This window comes from Pituophis catenifer, unplaced genomic scaffold (assembly GCF_029215685.1).
Source record: "Pituophis catenifer annectens isolate HBS135680 unplaced genomic scaffold, rPitCat1.0.hap2 SCAF_1, whole genome shotgun sequence".
NCBI lineage: Eukaryota > Metazoa > Chordata > Lepidosauria > Squamata > Colubridae > Pituophis > Pituophis catenifer.
Window position 1 is genome coordinate 120136607 of NW_027256881.1, and position 19731 is coordinate 120156337.

Below are 19731 nucleotides of genomic sequence, written 5' to 3' on the forward strand. Positions count from 1 at the left end.
TAAATTCATTGTACCTTGAATTGGTTTATTACAAAAGTTGTAAAAGACATCTAACTTCAGTAATTCATCTCTTTCTGTTTTATGCTTCTAGTTTTTTAAAAATATCATGTTATAGTTACTCTAGATAACAACCAGATTATGCTTATTCCCGCTACTTGCTCTCCCACTACATGCACTAAATGGTTGTTTGCAGCTGGTTGGTCAACACAAATTACCTGCAAAATTCCATGGTAAGTTATTTATTTCACAAAATTACATATGCATACATAATATGCACTGCTGGAGAATAAACAATGTGCTGTGAGACTCTTTCTATGAGTGCTCCTGTGTTCATTTGCTATGCAAGGCCTTAATTTTATTATGATATGTATTCATCATATTAGGCTACATCTATAAATTTTATACTAATGACTAATAGAGCATCAAGTTCATATATCTGGTAATTTAGAATAGATTTTGAGTTGAATGACTAAGTTTTTGACGGACATGATTGCCGTAAGAAACTTTGCATTGCATGGAATAAGTTTTGAAAAAGGCATTGAGCCCATTCTTGATTATTGGGTCCTCATAATCAGGAAGCTAAAGTATTGTAACATTTTTGGTGCAAGATCATAAACAAAACTAATGAGTATAATATATATATAAAAAACAGCAAATAACTAACTACATGGCTAATTAATGAATACAAAGCAGATGTACGTTTGGAGTTATAATTTACCGTATTTTTCGGAGTATAAGACACAGTTTTTTCCCTCCTAAAAGAAGCTGAAAATTTCGGTAAGTCTTATACTCCGAATGTAACCCCGCACGGTGCCCATAATGGCTACCCAGAACAGCTGCTGCTTTCTCTTACCCCTTTCGTGCTTTGCCTGCTTTAGTCACTGGAGCTCCTTCTGAGTATCAGCTGTGCTTTTGAAGCTGTTTTTCAGCCCCAATGTGAGCGAAGCAATCTTCCATGCTTTACCTGCTTTTCTAATTGCTGCTCCCTCTGACAATCAGCTGTGTTTTAGAAGCACAGCCACAGCCAGACCCAACCTCAAAACCAGCAAGCGAACTAATGTGCTAGGACTAGCCAGATGAATATCTGGTAGGCAGAATTTTTTTCTCCCTATTTTCCTTTCCAAAAACTAAGGTGCGTCTTATACTCCAAAAAATATGGTAATAAATTGTCTACTTTTCCTTCTCCTTTTGTAAAAGGGTATTCTCTAGATAACACTTTCTGCTTGTTGATCAGCTTCAAAAAATGAAAAGGTTTTATTTCAAAACATGCTGTCTCCACAAATTGAGATTTGTCTCCCATAATGTCTGCCTATTCTGTGTGCCTTGACTCCTCTGACTTAGCTTGCTTCGAGTCCCATTGATCCAGCAATAGCATCTAGCACGATGATGGCAAACCTATGACATGCATGTCACAGGTGTCACCCATTCCATTTTCTGTGAAACACCAGAGCTCCAGATCCTTTAGAAGTTGCACAAGAGGGCCTTGCTCTCATGTAGCCTCTGAGGCATCCAAAAATCTCGCGAATCTTCTTGCACAATTTTTTGAAGCTCCAGAGGCCTTATGAGACTGGGGTCTTCTTGCATGGCTTCCAGAGAATGCAGAGAGGAAAATCCAGAGAAGAGGTCCAGAGAGAGGGTATGTGTGGGAAATGGGAGGGGTGACATACCAGCAGAGTCAAGCTAGGCATTTTCTGAATATTTGATACACCAAACTCAAAAGTTTCGCCATCACTGATGTATCACAACCCAGGGGGGAAGCCCTCTCTCTTTTCCTGGATATTTATATGTTCTCCACATTTTCTTCAAGCAATCTTTGACAACTTTGCTTTTTTTCCTGACTTTGGATTAAGATGATTGGGCAGGTCCTTTTAAGTTTGGGAGTGATGGGCAAGGATGACATGTTTGTTCCAGGGGTGGGTTCTACTTACCTTTACTACCGGTTAGCAATGGGGTCACACCAATGGGTAGCAGGGAGCTTGCTGGCTGCTGGAGAAAAAAAAAGCCTAGAAAGTAGTGGATTGAGATTTCACTGAACTAGGGCTGCAGAAAAATCTTGGTTTAGGTAGGAAGAACCTGGCTAAAGAGAAATACATATAAAGACCTACGAAAAGAAAAGAAAACACACACACACACACACACACACACACACACACACAAGAGTCATAAAGTTTGTAAAGGAAAAATGGCAGTCTTCAGAGATTTCATTTTTTAAAAAATGGATTATTTAAGGGAAATTGGTATGCTCTGATGATCTGTCATATATCGTTAAATACTCTTATTGTTTAAAAGAGCACCATTGTGCATTCTGATACATGAGTTCAAATCACAATGACCAAGTAATAACCCACACGTACCCCATTCCACCTCACCCTGAGCCCACAAGAGAAGCTAAAGAACAATGATTACAATTCCAGCAAAACACTAACCTGCCTCTGAGTGAGAAAGAATGATTTTGGCATATATTATTCCATTCCAATAAACCTCTCATTTGTTTTTACAGCCTTCAAGGTACAGTGGATATTCAAGGGGGGGGGGAGAAGAAGTTATAGAGCTGACAGTTGTCAGATCTGGTGATACTGCCCTTGCTCTTCTTCATCGATTTTTAAATAAAATGATCAATGAAACCTTGTATTTTTTTTTTCTGTATAATGATTTTTACTTAATTAAATAATATGAGGGAATGTCCAGCTTCATTGTGATTTAAGCCTATCTAATTTGCACCTGATCAATGAGTAAATCGATAAAGGCCGTAAATAGAAGTGTAAGCATGCTGAACTAGAGGTGGCTAGGTTTATAGCACAGGTCCTAAAATTGGGAGAGCTAATTGGCAATTTGGGTTTTGAAAACCTGTCAGGAATAGTCTCATGAAACGGTTGACATGGGGGTTAGGCTAATCCCCAAATACCCATATATCAGAAGGCAACACAAAGAACTGCAGTCACTGTGCATTTTATAGTCTAAGAATGTTGGCAGAGTTACAGCTCAGAGGCTTTGCTAGATATACAAGTTATACCTAGGATTGGTGTTTTAATCCACTGCTTTACAGCTCCCCATTTTTTAAAAAAATAATAATATAAGAATTTAAAATAAGTAACATAATTCTGGGAATATGATGAGCATCCAGGATTATGCTGGCAGACATGCTATTACCCCTGAGTACTAGACTGGAGAATCAACATCTATGATACCTTTTGCATTTTGTTTTGTTTTGTTTAGGGATAAGTTTCTAACTTTTCTATTGAAGCAAAATCAGTATTAAGGATCTGGCAGATGCCTCAGAGAATTTAGGCTGTTTCATCTTCTGTTTGCTGAAGCACTCCCAGATGTGATTTCCAGCATAATTTTTAGAAAAGCTAGTTTAGGACTTTTCAAAAGGTAAAATGTTTACTCTGCCCAAATCCATTTTGGTAGTCTATTTCACCAGAAGTCATTCAGTCCTCATTTGTTTTCATATTTAAGTGAAGCTTCAGAAATTACCTATCCAGAAATCACACTTTAAAAATCACACTTTAGTATGAAACACTAAAAAAAAAGATTAAATGGAACAACTGAGCACGTAAACTTTCCAAAACGTTATTAAGAGAATGCAGTCAAATAATCCTTGTAATCTGACTACGATTTCCGAGATCTTGTGCCTCAAGATAGGGCATAACTATCCCTCCCCCTCAAATCCCCTTATTTAAAAATTTTGTTTCCTAATCTTTTATATCCTTAATTAATTCCATCACACTTTGTTATGCATTACCCTAAAATTTTCAGATAGAACTATAAAATAATATTAGGCAGTCTGATCTTAATAAGTGAAATGATAACCAATAAATTTAATGGAAACAGAATAAAAAGGTCATGAGATTTTAACCTTAATGTCTTAACAGAAAATGAGCATCATGAACAAAATGGTATGACCTGTATTGTTTCATTGACCAGTAAAGTAAAAGTTGAATCTATTACCACTTAAGGCCAAGATGCAGACTTTGAAAAGAAAAAAAAAACACCAATTGATTTGCCTCTCTGTGCATGGAGACATTAATGAGACAGCACCCTTTGAAAAATGAAGCCCATATAGTACTTACAGGCTAAAACACTCAGACCTCTTTAACACGGTGTAAACAGACACATTTCTCAAATAAATCCTTAGAGACAAATCAATTGAATATTAAAATTATTTGCAAAAGTGCCTTTATAAACTACCCTTTTGCCTGTTAGATCAACTGGCTCAGCTTTAAGTGACATGATTGCAACCTTTGTATTTTGGGTTTGTAAAGAAGTAGCACCAGATTTAAATATCAGAAGAATATATTGCCACAGTAAAACTTCAATGCAATAGACCAGGCAGGAAAAGTTGTTAAAGCAGAATATCCATTACTTCTCTTTGCAACATCAAACTTTCTTTTTATACATTAGCACCTGCACATTCTTCCAATTTTAGGCCAGTCCTGTTATGAGTAACACTTTATTTGCACTTTATCCTTCCCCAGTAGTTTGTAGGATACCTTCTGACATAGAGGGTTCATGTTTACTATCAAATTAATACAGTCATTGTTGTGAATCTCCCTTTGGTTTTCTTGGCAGAAATGGTGTGAGTCGCCATTTCGTTTTCCAATAAATTGTATTTCTTCTGACTGCTTATCTATAATCTACACATCATAGTGGTCCTTCTGGAAGTGTATCCTCCCAATTGTTATAATTTACCCTGATTCCTCAGAGATATAGGCTGAAGTTCTTGATCCACCAAGCTATCTGTCACTACTGTCTCAGATCTATGCATGATTTGCTACCAACCTGCCTTCCATTGAGGACCTGTATACTGCACGAGTCAAAAAGAGGGCTGTGAAAATATTTATAGACCCCTCGCATTCTGGACATTAATTGTTTCAACTCCTACCCTCAAAATGATGCTATAGAGCACCGCACACCAGAACAACTAGTCACAAGAACAGTTTTTTCCCGAATGCCATCACTCTGCTAAACAAATAATTTCCTCAAGACTGTCAAACTATTTACTAAGTCTGCACTACTATTAATTTTCTCATTGTTCCCCACCCATCTCCTTCCACTTATGACTGTATGACTGTAACTTTGTTGCTTGTATCCTTACGATTTATATTGATATTGTTTCCTGGTTGCTTATTTGTACCCTATGACTATCATTAAGTGTTGTACCTTATGATTCTTGATGAACATATCTTTTCTTTTATGTACACTGAGAGCATATGCACCAAGACAAATTCCTTGTGTGTCCAATCACACTTGGCCAATAAAAAATTCTATTCTGTTTATATGAAGAAGACTCAGTCATTCAGTCTTGGAAGTAAATAGACAATTAATCATCTGAAGCACACCAGAGAATGCAACACTAGCTTGGATCTTATTAATGAAGCCACATCTATTTTCAGCTACTGTGTATATCTTTTCAATTAAATCTGAGACATTGCACAGTTCTAATATATATGATTTTAAAATACAGTATACATTTTTCTGAGATGACTTGGTTTATGTGATCTATGTAAGAATCCTTAATTTGTGTTACAGTACAGTCCACATAGATAGATCTATCATAGAATTCAAGATACATTTCTTCATACTTATAAACTAACTACATGGGTTATACTGTATATGAACATTCTTATTTATTAATCTGATGGGAATTTTTTTTTGTAGATAATTCACAAAAACAACTCTTTGATGATGTTATACCCAATACCCATATCCAGTAGGCAGTACAAGCAGTAGGATTTCAATCCTTCCACCATATCTCCATTTCTACATGTAGACACATGTACATTCATTGGAACGTGATGGTAAGTTATTAACAGAGCTGTGCCACTCTTTGTATTCAAAAACAAAAAAAATGTCCTTCATAGCATAGAGGTATCTGCCTGAAACTCTTTACTTCAAACACACTTACTCCTGGGATTGTGATGCAGCTGCCTTCTGCAGTTGCAGTGTAATCTCAGGAATAGACACAGCCACTTCAAAGAATAGCTGACACATACTACACAACGGTCCCCTGCACACTTCAAAGCATCTTTCTGCCTTTGAATCTGAAATGCACCTCAGCCCACTATTTTAGCTTGTACAGCTCTCTCATCCAAATAACGCTACAGATTTTAAGGAAAAGAATGACCTGACCATACTTTCAGGAAGTTCCAATGAGCTACTGATCTAATTTTACATAACAGTTACATGCAATCAACTTAAAATACCAGGATCAGAATGATTAACTTCCCAGTTCCTCCCAAACTGTCTATGCTCCTATCTATGTTCACTATAGACTCCTGGCAATGCTACAAGTTAAAAATGGGGAAAAAAGCTTGTCACTGAATGATTTGTTCCTAAGACTTTCCTCTCTCTCTTTTAAAATTGAAGCAGAGCATAAAGCATAAAAAGGGCGATGAAAGAGAATGACAAGGCAGACTGATAGAGCTGAAAGACCATTGAAAAATCAGACACAGAGACAAACAGGAAGCACAATAAATTTGAGATGAATAAATTAAAGAATGAAAAAAGATAAAAGGCTACAAATTCAGAGGATTGAATAGTAAAGTGCACACCAGATTAAAAAATATCAGCAGAATAAATCTGAGTTCTCCCTTTGTACCCCACCCCCTTTCTTTAATCAAACCTGCTTAAACTAAGTTTGTCAGAAGAGCGAGACAGAAACAGCAGAGATGCACAGACTCTGATGAACAGGGTTTACAGAAGTGATAAAACTTCTTGTCTGATTAATTATGTTTCAGAGATCACATTACTCAGTGCCCTATGGTATAGTTTCATTTGCATGGGGGAGGAAATGTTTTATTATCAAAGTTGTTTAATAACCTGTAAGAATCACCTTGTAGGAGAGATGGATGGCATAAAAAATTAATAAATATTTTTTTTAAAGTACAAAAATACCTGAACTTCAAAATTATCTTCATACCATTCTGAAGAGTCACCCGATCAGTGAGATGGTCAGCATATACATTTAACAAATGATAATAATCTGTGACACCCTTTCATATTTTCTTTGTGGTACTTTCTGCCTAATTCATAAACCCAGCTTTGATGCCTTACATTAGAAGTCTCCAAACTTGGTAACTTTACGACTTGTGGACTTCAACGTCCAGAATTCTGGTAGTTAAAGTCCACAAGTTTTAAAGTTGCCAAGTTTGGAGATCCTTGCCTTACATGATATAATGTATAATGAAATGATTACATGAAGCATCTCATTATACAATAATAAATTCTTCCCTCTTGTTCAATTTTCTTTTTATTTTTTTTTAAAAAAACCTTTATTGTTAAAAACAATTTGTACATGGTGAAACCCTCTTGGCAATATCTCCACCATACAAAGTATAACACAAGTATTCAATATAATTACTGCTTACTAATTATATACACATATTTAACCTCTTATACACACTTACACTTACATACTATATTACATATATATTGCCTCTTGTTTCAATCTACGCATCCTTGTTCTTATCCATTCTGACTTCTATTCCTTAAATCTAGCCATTGATAAAATCTATTCCAAATCTCATAGTAGTCTGTGTCTCCTTTATTTTTCAGTTCTAGCATCAGTCTATCACATTCTTCTCAGAATGTTTCCCTTCCTTTAGGTATGTTTTCACTCTTCCACTGTTGGGCATAAACTATTCTCACTGCTGTTATGATATGCAATATTAAATATATTAACCCTTTACTTAGATCTTCTTTTATAATTCCTAATAGGAATAATTCTGGTTTGAGTTCCAATCTCTGTCCGGTCATTTCTTCCAACCACATTCAAATCTTTTGCCAGTATTCTTTTGCTTTTCTACATAACCACCACATGTGGTAGTAGGTGCCCGGTATTTGATCACATTTCCAGCATTTAAGTTCTTGTTCAATTTTCAATAGCCCCATTGAACCATAAATTTACTCTCTCTCACTGCCAAATCTGTATTCCTTGTCCTAGGTGAGAAAAAGGGGACTGGTGGATTTAGATTAAAACATTTCCCTAATAGGCTTTCTGTAATTTTTAAAATCTTCACATGGGTGGGAGTTCCAATCTCTCATCACAGCCAGATTGAGAAAGTGCTTATCCCATGCTCTCAAAATCCATCATGCTCTTGCCTATCTTTTTTTTAGATATCTAGCTAAATCTTTGGAAGCATCTGCAGGCAAAACAATGCCTCCACTGTAATATCCTAATTATGTAATCAATTCTGGTATGTCTAGCAAGTGGGTAGAAACAGAATGTTTTGGGATAATGAACTAGATTGTTTTCTTTTTTTTTTCATTTTGAACAAAATGGATTACAGGCTAGCACTGGAGCCAAATAGGCCTCTGCCACATCCTTGTTCATAACTTCTGGCTCTTTTTATTGATAGCGGAGTGCACAACATATGCAACACTTCCTATTGTTCAATTTAGAGACTGGCCCAGCTTTCAAAGAGAAGGAAAATGGTTTAACCCCAAGTTTAAAAATTAAAGCTAATTTATATCCCTCTTGATCTGAAGTATCAATCATCAAGTAATGCATAAGTAAGTTTACAAATATGATCCTTATAGTAACACATTACTGTAAATAAAGGGCTGGACATATTGCCATAAGAGATGTCAGCATGAACTGAAATGCAACGGTGTACATTTATTTGCTTTGTATATGTGCAGTGATGTGTGTATAGGTGGCAGGTTTTGATTTTTTTTCCTCTACAACTCATAATTTATGTATAATTATACAACTATGCTAATTGTCCCTTTCTCATTAAGAAAATGAGTGAATGATTGAATAAAAAAAAAGACACAAATTCATGACTGAGAACAATTCTTTCAAACCGAGCATTTTGGAACTGGATTTTTTTAAAAATGAGTTTGATGCATGTACTTACCACAGATTATTATTTCCATTCTTCACTAAGTATCCTCGTCATTCTGTCTTGTTTTATATTATTGTTATTATGAGGTCAATCTGATTTTAATTTCCTTTACCACAGCCAAGTACTATTCTATAGTTCGCATAATACGCTGTACTATTTCCTTTAATTCTTTTTAAATATTTTGGAACAATTATATTTTTCCTTTTTTACACTAATAAATTGTGATGGGGGGGTTATCTGCTGGTCTATGACTGAATAAAGATTGATCGATTGCAATGATTTTAGTTCTAGGGTGGTATCTTTAATTACATTTTAATTGTTCTTGTTCTAAATCATCATTTCTTGTGTATTTTTGTGTGAGTGTGTCTATAATTCTGATTGATTTGACTGACTTCCAGTGATGTAAAAGTGTGTTGTAAAATAAATAAGACACACGTAAGCCTGCTTAGGGTCAAAGTCCAGAATTCTCAGTCCCTCCTACCCCAAAAAATATTTAGTATTTGTTTTGAGGTATCTTAATGATACCTAGGGATGTGGTGGCTCAATAGCTAAGATGCTGATCTTGTCGATCGAAAGGTCGGCAGTTCAGCGGTTCGAATCCCTAGTGCCGCATAACAGGGAGAGCTCCCGTTACTTGTCCCAGCTTCTGCCAAACTAGCAGTTCAAAAGCACATAAAAAATGCAAGTAGAAAAATAGGGACCACCTTTGATGGGAAGATAACAGTGTTCCGTGCACCTTTGGCATTCAGGCTGGTCACATGACCATGGAGACGTCTTCGGACAGCGTTGGCTCTTTGGCTTTGAAATGGAGATGAGCACTGCCCCCTAGAGTTGGGAACGACTAGCACATATGTGCGAGGAGAACCTTTACTTTTACCTTTTTACCTTAATGATCTCTGGAACCTTAATTTTTAACCATGCAGCATATCAGACACTGCCATTTGCAATGTTTGCCCTATATTTTTCCACCATCTCTCTTCCAACTTGAGAACCCAGCTAGGTAGAAAGCCAGGCATTATTTCAGAAGGAAAATAAATCCCCAAAACTTTTTCTCCAGCTTAAAATTAGATCCTTAAACTCCACATACTTTGTATGCCATTTAGAACAGACAAGAATTTATTTTAAAATAGAAATGGCAATAACAATCAGATTAGACTGAATCTTCACATTACCATAACATCATTTTTAAAAGTATACCAAGTGTATACTGCACATTTTCAGATAGGATGAAAGAAATGCATTAAAAAGCTAGCAAAATATCCTAGGAATTAGAATTTACAATGATACCATTTTCATACATAAGAAGACAATAAGAATTTAACTATCCCAACATGAATGTGAAACCTGAATTGGCAGATCTGAGGCTATCAAAGGAATACTTCCCTGGAAATAAATCCGTTAGATATAGTGGGACATATTACTAAATAAATGTCTTCTTTTTATTGTACTATCTCTCTTATATCAATATATATCTTACATCTTTATTTGTATGTAAACTGAGAAAGAAAAAGAAAGACAGAAAGGAAGGAAGGAAGGAAGGAAGGAAGGAAGGAAGGAAGGTCTCAGAGTGACACCAGATGTTAAATCTCCAAACATTAGGAAAAGTAGTAGAAAAGAACTTCTTATTTTGTTGAGACATTGTGACTGAACTATTGTAAATTATTGCTGAGTTTCAAACTTAACATCTGCCAGAAACTGGATGCTGATACAGGTTATGTATCTGAACCTACGCAGCCCTTTCTGTGCATATAACAAAGGGAGACAACTATGACGTTTAAAACAAGTACAAAATAAGATATTCCACTTGTGAAATTCTAACACTGTTAGCATGGTACGACTTTAGATATCAGATGAGGAAGAAGGGAACCATCACAAGTTCTTCTCCAGGTAGCACCAAAAATTGAATTAGCACCTGTTTGAACTCAATAATGAAATCAGCATAATCTCTAATTTCATTTCTGCTTCATTTACTGCATGTTGCTTCACGTGTTGTCCGATTTAGTTTAGAGAATATTAATGATATTTAGTTTGACATTTTGAATCTACTTCGCTTTTAGGACGGGAGGTGAGCAAGTGGAAAGTCATTTCAGTGTAAGTCTGACCTTGTACATTTGTGCTCAGCTTGCAATAAGTAGATATCTCCTGAGTTGTGTACTTGGCCCAATGTTGCCTGTCATAACAAGAAAAGGGAGGAACGGTATTTCAGTTGGAAACCTCAGAAGGTGATGTTGACTTCAGTTTCCTTGCATCCCCCAGTGACACATGTTCAAATTCTTCTGAGTAAGAAGTGCTTAATTTGCATTGATTGTTCAATTGTCTGTCATTTTTAATTAAAAATAAAGCTGCAGGCTATATTTATGTGCGCAAGTAACAAGACAGAATTGTCACAAATTTATATTATATATATAAAACTCTACAGGACGTAAGGATGTTCTCATTAGTCATCTCTGGAAATTTTGGTGGAAAATATGGGTTTCAGGTAACTCAAATTATATTACTCACACACACACAGAGGGAGATAGAGACAGAGACAGAGACAGAGACAGAGAGAGAGAGAGAGAGAGAGAGAGAGAGAGAGAGAGAGAGAGAGAGAGAGAGAGAGAGAGAGAGACTTTTCACTATTGAGGCATCTTCTAAATCCTAGATCCCTGAATAAATTATTCCTGACAATTAAGTTAATATAGGTTGCCACTACTCTAAGATGACTTTATATAATCTCAGCATTGTTTATATAAAGGCATAATCATGATATGAAGGCCAGGTTAAGGCACAGTGAAATAAAAATGGGATTGTGTGTATGTGTACAGTATTAAAAAATAATAGCGAAGATGAGAGTGAATTTTCCAACGTTCATTCAAAATGTCAAAAGATATGAGATTATTGGGAACATTTCTAATAAGACATCTCTCCATTCCACTTTACTGATGTAACATAGATTCACTTTTCCAATTTGAGACTTACTTCATTACAAGGACCTTTCAAATGCTACCGCTTTCTTTGAACAGAATTTTTAAAAATGGATACAACAGTTGATAATTCATGCTCATGAAGGAAAACCATATGCCATGTCATCATTTATGATTCTTAAAGCTATAAATAAACAAAGTACATCAAATTATTTGCCTTTGTTTTACAAAAATGCTCATATCTTCTCAATCAACAGATTGTCTCTGTCCGAAGATGTCTCCGTGGTCATGTGGCTGGCATGACTCAATGCCAAAGGCACACAAAGGTGGTCCCTATTTTTCTACTTGCATTTTTTACGTGCTTTCGAACTGCTAGGTTGGCAGAAGCTGGGACAAGTAACAGGAGCTCACCCTGTTACACGGCACTAGGGATTTGAACCGCTGAACTGCTGACCTTTCGATCAACAAGCTCAGCATCTTAGCCACTGAGTCACCATGTCCCATTAACTACCAGTAACTACCGGTAAATAGAATGTGTAATGGGCAGAGAGAGAAGCTTGAAGAAGAGGAGGAAGAGCCATGACCAAGGAAACAGTTAGATAAGAGAAATTTGGGACCAAGGTAGAAATGTACATCGAGAAGGCATCTCAGTTTTGACCTTCCTAGTTATCACAAAAATAAAGAGAGGAAGAAGCACGTTTAGATCTGCAAGATTCTACAGTAACAATATTAGCAATCATAACTTTGTTTTCCTAGTTTGACCTACCTCAAAGTATTGGCAGGATACAATTAGAGTTCATATCTTTTTGCACATATTGAAACCTTGAGCTATTTGTTTCAAAACTACTACTTTTATGAAGACCAATCATACTCTTAGAGGGAGCTACCCATTGTTCTTTTGTTCATGCTTCCTTTGGAAGCCACTTTTTATTTTGAAGCCTTCCAGGTTTTTCTTTGTAGTTGAAAGAAATACTACAAAGAAATACTACTTTGAATACTACTTTAAAGAGCTATTTTTCCTAACATTCCTCAGAAAGGCTAGGTTTCTCAGATTAACATTGTATATCTCATATGTACCCTTAGATATCTTAATTAGCAGAAAGAATGAAAGTATTCTCATTCTGTTGGCCATGCTTCTCTAATCCTGGTTAAGCAGGAAAAGGAGAGGGATATAACAAATACCTGCCAAAGGCAATTATGGTTGCATCACACTAGGCTGTCCTGGTTGGGTGCACAGTAAAATATATTTGTGTTAGCATATTCCCAGCACAAAGGAATATTTTGTGTGTGTGTGTGTGTGTGTGTGTGTGTGTGTGTTTAAACTCAACATATTGAACACTGTTCCATTTATATTTTCTTTTAAAAAGTACACTCTATTTTTAAGGTAACCCTGAGGATGGCTGCAATATGATGAACGGTGGTTATAATACACATATAATTTATGAATGAACAAGTCAGCACAGATAAACATTTTCAAAACTGAAAAAAAAAATGAGAAACATGTTTTGAATCCAGGAAGCATACAACTAAACCAAGTTCAAAAGGGTTTTGCTTTTTTGATATTTACAATGTAGAGCAGTGCTTGAGAATGAAAGGGTTTTGATGTAGAAAGATGAATGGTATTAGTCAAGAATATATTGAACTCTAGATACCTTCAAATTCAATAGATACTTTTTATGTATGGATCCTTTGGCAGATAACGGTCCCATCATAATGGAAAAAGCTATTGGAGATAAATATGCATGTTGAACCTAATGAGCTTCTCATTGACATATTTGTTTAACACAACCCACAAAAGTTCTTGTGATACTGTATATCCATGAATATTAATTAAGTTCTTTTGTGAGCATAACAATGTATGCAAAATAGAAACAAGGAAGAGTTGAAAAGGGCTGAGAAATGTTGGTCTCCCGATTTTCATCAATCTAGCCTGCCTGGAGGAAATGACTGGGCGATCAAACTCCACACCTATATAATGTGCATTGCAGGCATGGCAGCCTGAAGGGGTGTGGCTTTGATCACCGCCATTTTGACATCACTGACAGCCCCTGCAGATGCTCTTGGCCCTTCCTTTTCCTTCTAACGTTAGTTGGCATTAAATGGAATCTTTGCTTTATTAGCATTAGATAATTTAAGACATGCAAAGATTTTTGTAGTGGTATAGCCCTTAATAAAGATCATTAATTTGAAATGCAACATTTTTTTATATATATAAATGCTGTGCACTCTTGAGTTCCCCCAGCTTCTTGTTTCCTGGTATTGGTGAGCAACTCCCCAAAGCGATTTGAAATGGAAAGAAGTGATGCCAGTGGTGAAATCCATTTTTTTTTACTACCGGTTCTGGGGGCATGCTTTGGTGGGCATGGCAGGGAAAGGATATTGCAAAATCTCCATTCCCACCCCACTCCATGGGAAGGATACTGCAAAATCCCCATTCCCTCCCCACTCCTGGGGGAAAGATATTGCAAAATCTCCATTCCCACCTGCTCTGGTGCCAGCCAGAGGTGGTATTTGTCAGTTCTCCAAACTACTCAAAATTTCTGCTACCAGTTCTTCAGAACCTGTCAGAACCTGCTGGATTTCACCCCTGGTGCCAGCTAGAGGTGGTATTTGTCAGTTCTCCAAACTACTCAAAATTTCTGCTACCAGTTCTTCAGAATCTGTCAGAACCTGCTGGATTTCACCCCTGAGTGGTGGATATTTTTATGTTCTATTTACTGTAATACTTAATTTGCCATGAGAAATTTTATTTTCGTCATAAGTTGCTTCTTGAGAAACTAGGTTCCTGGATGATATCATATATTGATATCCAATTACATGGGAGGTTAAGGGCTGATGATGGTGTCCTTCATTCTATTGAAAGAGCTTCCATGTCCAATTACATTTCTCCTGTGGTCTCAGTATGTTTCAATGCTCAATGGTCCTGATTTATTCACCGAATGTTTTCCCCCTTCTCTTAACCTATAATAAGTAAATCAAATTTACTTTGAGAAATGAGTAGAAGATTAGTCTGTTTTGGTAGAAAGGACATCAAACAATTTCATATGGCTGGAGGGATTTTTTTTCCTTCATCCTTCATACTTTAAAGTCTGCGGATGGAGCACAAAAAAAAAAATACTTGCCACTTCACCCCCACCTTTCCAGGTCTTCTAATAAGTGAGGTGAGATCAATGCACAGGAATGCCATAAAATGCTTTCCCTTGGGTATCACTCTTCATTTCCCTTTTTTTGTGAAACAAAAACCAGAAAAAATATAGCCTCAAGTTCAACAAAACTGATCTCCTTTGACCACACAGTTTTTATTAAGAAAATCCCATTTGCAGCTTTGCTGTGATGAGAATAATGTGAAATATTGTTCTTTCTGTTTCTTTATTACGCTGTGTCTCTTCTGAACCCAGCTGCATATAAATAAGAGGTGTTGCATCTAACAGGCACTCTGAGAAACAGAGACATTCCTATTAAGACTCCCATCGCTTCTATCATAGTTAGTTCAATTGTGCAGCAATCCATGTTGCAGATTCCCAAATATTTTGCATCTTTCCATTATACACGCTAGGAAGAGGAGTCAGAAAATTAACAACTAACTTATTCTGTCCAATAATTTATCAAATGGGTCATTATTTCATAATGAAAAAAAGGTTTTGGCAAAAAAAAATCATATTTCAGCTTGTGCTTTGGATTATTTGCATTTCAGATGTTTCTTTGGTATTCTTTGGAATTTCTTAGAACTTGATAATGGGAAAAAATGGTTTAGTAACCAAGCTTATTTGTAGAAGACCTGATAAAATTAGAATAAGATATAATTAACTGATTGAGTATTCCTAAATCAGAAATCCTTCTTTGCCTTTAATTTTCAATTAATACAAACTCTAGATCAAGAGATAAAATTGAACAAAATATTCACATGATTTTGGAAATGATTTTTAAAACATAATTTGTTCTGCATTCATACTTAGAAAAGGAAAACAAGATACTTTTTGGCAGATTAATGAGAACCACAACATAGGTAAAGGTAAAGATTCCCCTCACACATATGTGCTAGTCTCATGATGGCGAACCTATGGCACCCGTGCCACAGATGGCATGCGGAGCCATATCGGTGGGCACGCGAGCGTTGCCCTAGCTCAGCTCCAGTGCACTGGCCAGCTGATTTTTGGGCCTTCCAGGCCCACCGGAAGTCAGGAAACAGGCTGTTTCCATCTTCCGGAGGGCATCTGGGGGGATGGGGAAGGTTGTTTTCACCCTCCCTAAGCTCCTAGAAAGCCTCTGGAGCCTGGGGAGAGTGAAAAATGGGACTTCTGATTCCACTGGAAGTCGGGAAGTGGGCCATTTCCGGCATCCGGAGGGCCTCTAGGGAGGTGGGGAAGGCCGTTTTCGCCCTCCCCAGGCTCCTAGAAAGCCTCTGGAGCCTGGGGAGAGCGAAAAATGGCATACTGGGCCATTGCATGCCAAAAGTAGGGGGAACAAGGGGGTGCTAGTCATTCCTGACTCTAAGGGGCAGTACTCATCTCTGTTTCAAAGCCAAAGAGCCAGCGCTGTCCAAAGATGTCTCTGTGGTCATGTGGCTGGCATGACTAAACACCAAAGGCACACGGAACGCTGTTACCTTCCCTATTTTTTTACTTGCATTTTTTACATGCTTTCAAACTGCTAGGTTGGCAGAAGCTGGGACAAGTAACAGGAGCTCACCCCATTACGCAGTACTAGGGATTTGAACCGCTGAACTGCTAACCTTTCAGTCGACAATCTCAGTGTCTTAGCCACTGAGCCATTGCATCCCCAGTTCAACTTAAAATTAGGTTGAACATTGTTTAATGTATAGCTTCATTCAAGTTAAGGTGACCTTAACCAAGTTATGAGTTGGACCCTACATCTTAGTAGACTTTACCATTAATAGTAACAATGGTAAAATAATAATTTTGATCAGAAATGTGCTGTTCTTCAACCTTCACAAAAGAGTCAGGTCTGAAACCCCAATACTGGAATGTTTTAAGCTTTGTAACATGACACTCAGAAGACATGGCATAACAACAGGGTACGGTTTATGCAGAACCCTCCTTCCTTTACTTTCCCCTCCATCTAGCCCCGCTTCCAAATGTGACCTTTTCCTGTGGTTTAATATTGCCTCTAGGGATAAAATTTCCATTCTAGGCAAATGGAACAAACAGGTAGGCCATGCTGTTGAAAAGCTGAATTACAAATGTCATCAATGCTTCACTTTGAATACAGAAGGGAAGAGATGGTATATTTTTAAACTAGGAAAACTTGAGTTTGTTCCTAGTGAAGAGATTACTCATTAGCCTCTCTGAATAGCTCACATGGGTAGACATCACATAAAGTCCTGGCTTTTTGGCCAGCCATAAAGAAAAGAAAGACAGCCTCACTTCACATTCTTTTCTCCCTCTCTAGCTGAAGTCATTCAAAGGGAGCCTGAATTGGACAGCCAACTCTGAGCTTCTCCATTGATCGCTTTGTAAAGGTTTTCAATGCTTCCATTGTCCTGTCTCTCAATATTGCTTAATGCTACTTTTCCTATAATTGCTATTTTCTTCTTCTTTTCTCAACGACATGATTTTGTGATTGCCGTTCATTAATACAATCCAACCTGCTTCTCTAAGGCAAATCTGTTTGCCTTTTAAAGTCCAACTCTGGAATGCATTGTTCTTATTTTATTTTATTTTATTTTTCTATTCAATTTGTATAGCCCTGAGATTCTGTATGGCAAACAATCATAAAACAAATGAAAAAAAAAGTCACAATCTCATTAAAAAATTGAAATACCCACAGCAGGCAAGGAGGATATTATAACCCATTATTATTAATAGAGCCAGGGCCCTTCACACACTCAGACCCATAACCAGGTCTTTAGAGCCTTTGAAAGGCCACCAGATTTGGGGTCCTCCTGATCTCTGGAGGGAGGATGTTCCATTAGATGGATGCTATGGCAAAAAAGGCATTCTTCCTCAGAGGAAGGAGAACCAGCATAACACAATGCTGCCCACCCTAACTTCTGAAGCTGGTCCAGAAGAATATCATGATCAATGATACTGAAAGGTGCTGAGAGCTCAAGAACAAGAAGGATGGATTCACTACGGCATTCTGCTCCCATAAGAGATCATTACAAGAGCCTGTAGTACAGTGGACTAAAGCACTGTTGTTAACAACTGCTGCTTGCAATTACTGCAACTTCAAATCTCACCAGGCTCAAGGTTGACTCAGCCTTCCATCCTTTCAAAGGTAGGTGAAATGAGGACCCAGATTGTGGGGGCAATAAACTGACTTTGTATAAATATACAAAAGTATGAAGGCTATTGCTTAACGCATTGTAAGCCGCCCTGAGTCTCCGGAGAAGGGCAGCATATAAATTAAAGCAAAAAAAAAAAAACAAAAAGAGAGAGAGAGAGAGAGATCATCCAAAGACACAATCAATATAATCTCAGTCCCATGCCCTGAATCCTGACTGAAAGGGGTCCAGATAATCCAGATAATCCTTTTCAGTCCTTTGAAGCTGTAGTGTGACTACCTTCCTGGTAGTCATTAAATACATGATTAGGTGCAGGGGTGGGATCCTACTGGTTTAACAACTGGTTCGCTGAGTGCGTGCACGCCATACACGCACTGTACGTGCATGCACAATTTGCAGAAAATTGAACGGAGAGCAAGGAAAACAGCTGAGGCACGGCAATTCACTCTGCTGCATCCGATCAGCTGGCCTTTGGAAGCAGAAATAAACATTAAGTATAACACAGGGGCGGGAGGGCAGGTCCACTTGAAAGAAACAGAGGACCGGTTCGCTCACAGCTGAAAGTCGGAGCTAACGGTTTGCCCGAACTGGTCCAAACCCACCACTGATTAGGTTGCTTGATCATTGTTTTTCAGAACTTTCTGGGTCCTTGTTTTTTCTCATTTTTGCAAAACCAGATCCCTTCAGTCATATTTTACACAGCTTGAATTTTCAGCTGCTGGTTTTTTTTTTTTTCTTAATCTTATCCAGATACCTACCCCCCATACAAGACTTCCTCTTTGAATGAGTCATATTCACATCATAGTCTATTTGTACATTTCACAAAGGAATACGTTTCCTGACAAAGATTGTGGGCTCAAAGGGATATCAAAGCTTTCAAAATAAAAGTTATGTCTTCTGTGTCTACAAATTTTACACTGTAAATTCCACAAGTTTGGCAAAAGTTTGCATGATGGCATCTAGGATGTCTTCACCAAATCTTCCCTAAGGAAGAGTTAGTCACCATTCAAACCCAATCTAACACCCCTCCCAAGCACTTTCACCAACTAGGAGGGGCATGGATACCTAATAAACATTTATATTATGAAGACTACGCCTGCTACTTCCTATCAATAAATTGCCTCAGTGTTAATTTCCTCCTTAATTATACTCACATAAAATATAATCTTAATCATTACTGCACAGCATCTGAGAAAATATAGTGCTAAAGGCAGTAGCAAAATCATTTAGAATCTGAGGTTAAAATTACTGGAATCATGTAGAATGGAATCAATCAACAATGTTTTAGTTCAGTCCAAATTTTGACATGTAGAGAGTTTGGCTAGGTTTGGTGGTCAGAATAGAAAGAATTGTTGGATCCATGTTGAGGTTCTGGGTTTTCAGGGCAGTAGACACAGCTTGGATATAAATACACAATAGGCTGGTCTGACATAGAAGTTGTTCAAACATCATACTACACGACATAGAGGTCTCTATGCAGGACATTCTCAGCATCCAGCTGAATACAGTGTGGACTGATTGATTGATTGATTGATTATGTGCTATCAAGTCATTGTAAAGTCTTAAGATTCACATAGATAGATTCTGTTCATGACAATCTGTCCCTAACCTTGCCTTTCAAGTCATTGCCACTGAAACTATAGCCATTCACCTTACTGCTGGTTCTGCTATTCTTTTCTTTCCTTCCAGTTTTCCTAGCATTGGAACCAGTAATGGTATTCAGCCAGTTCTA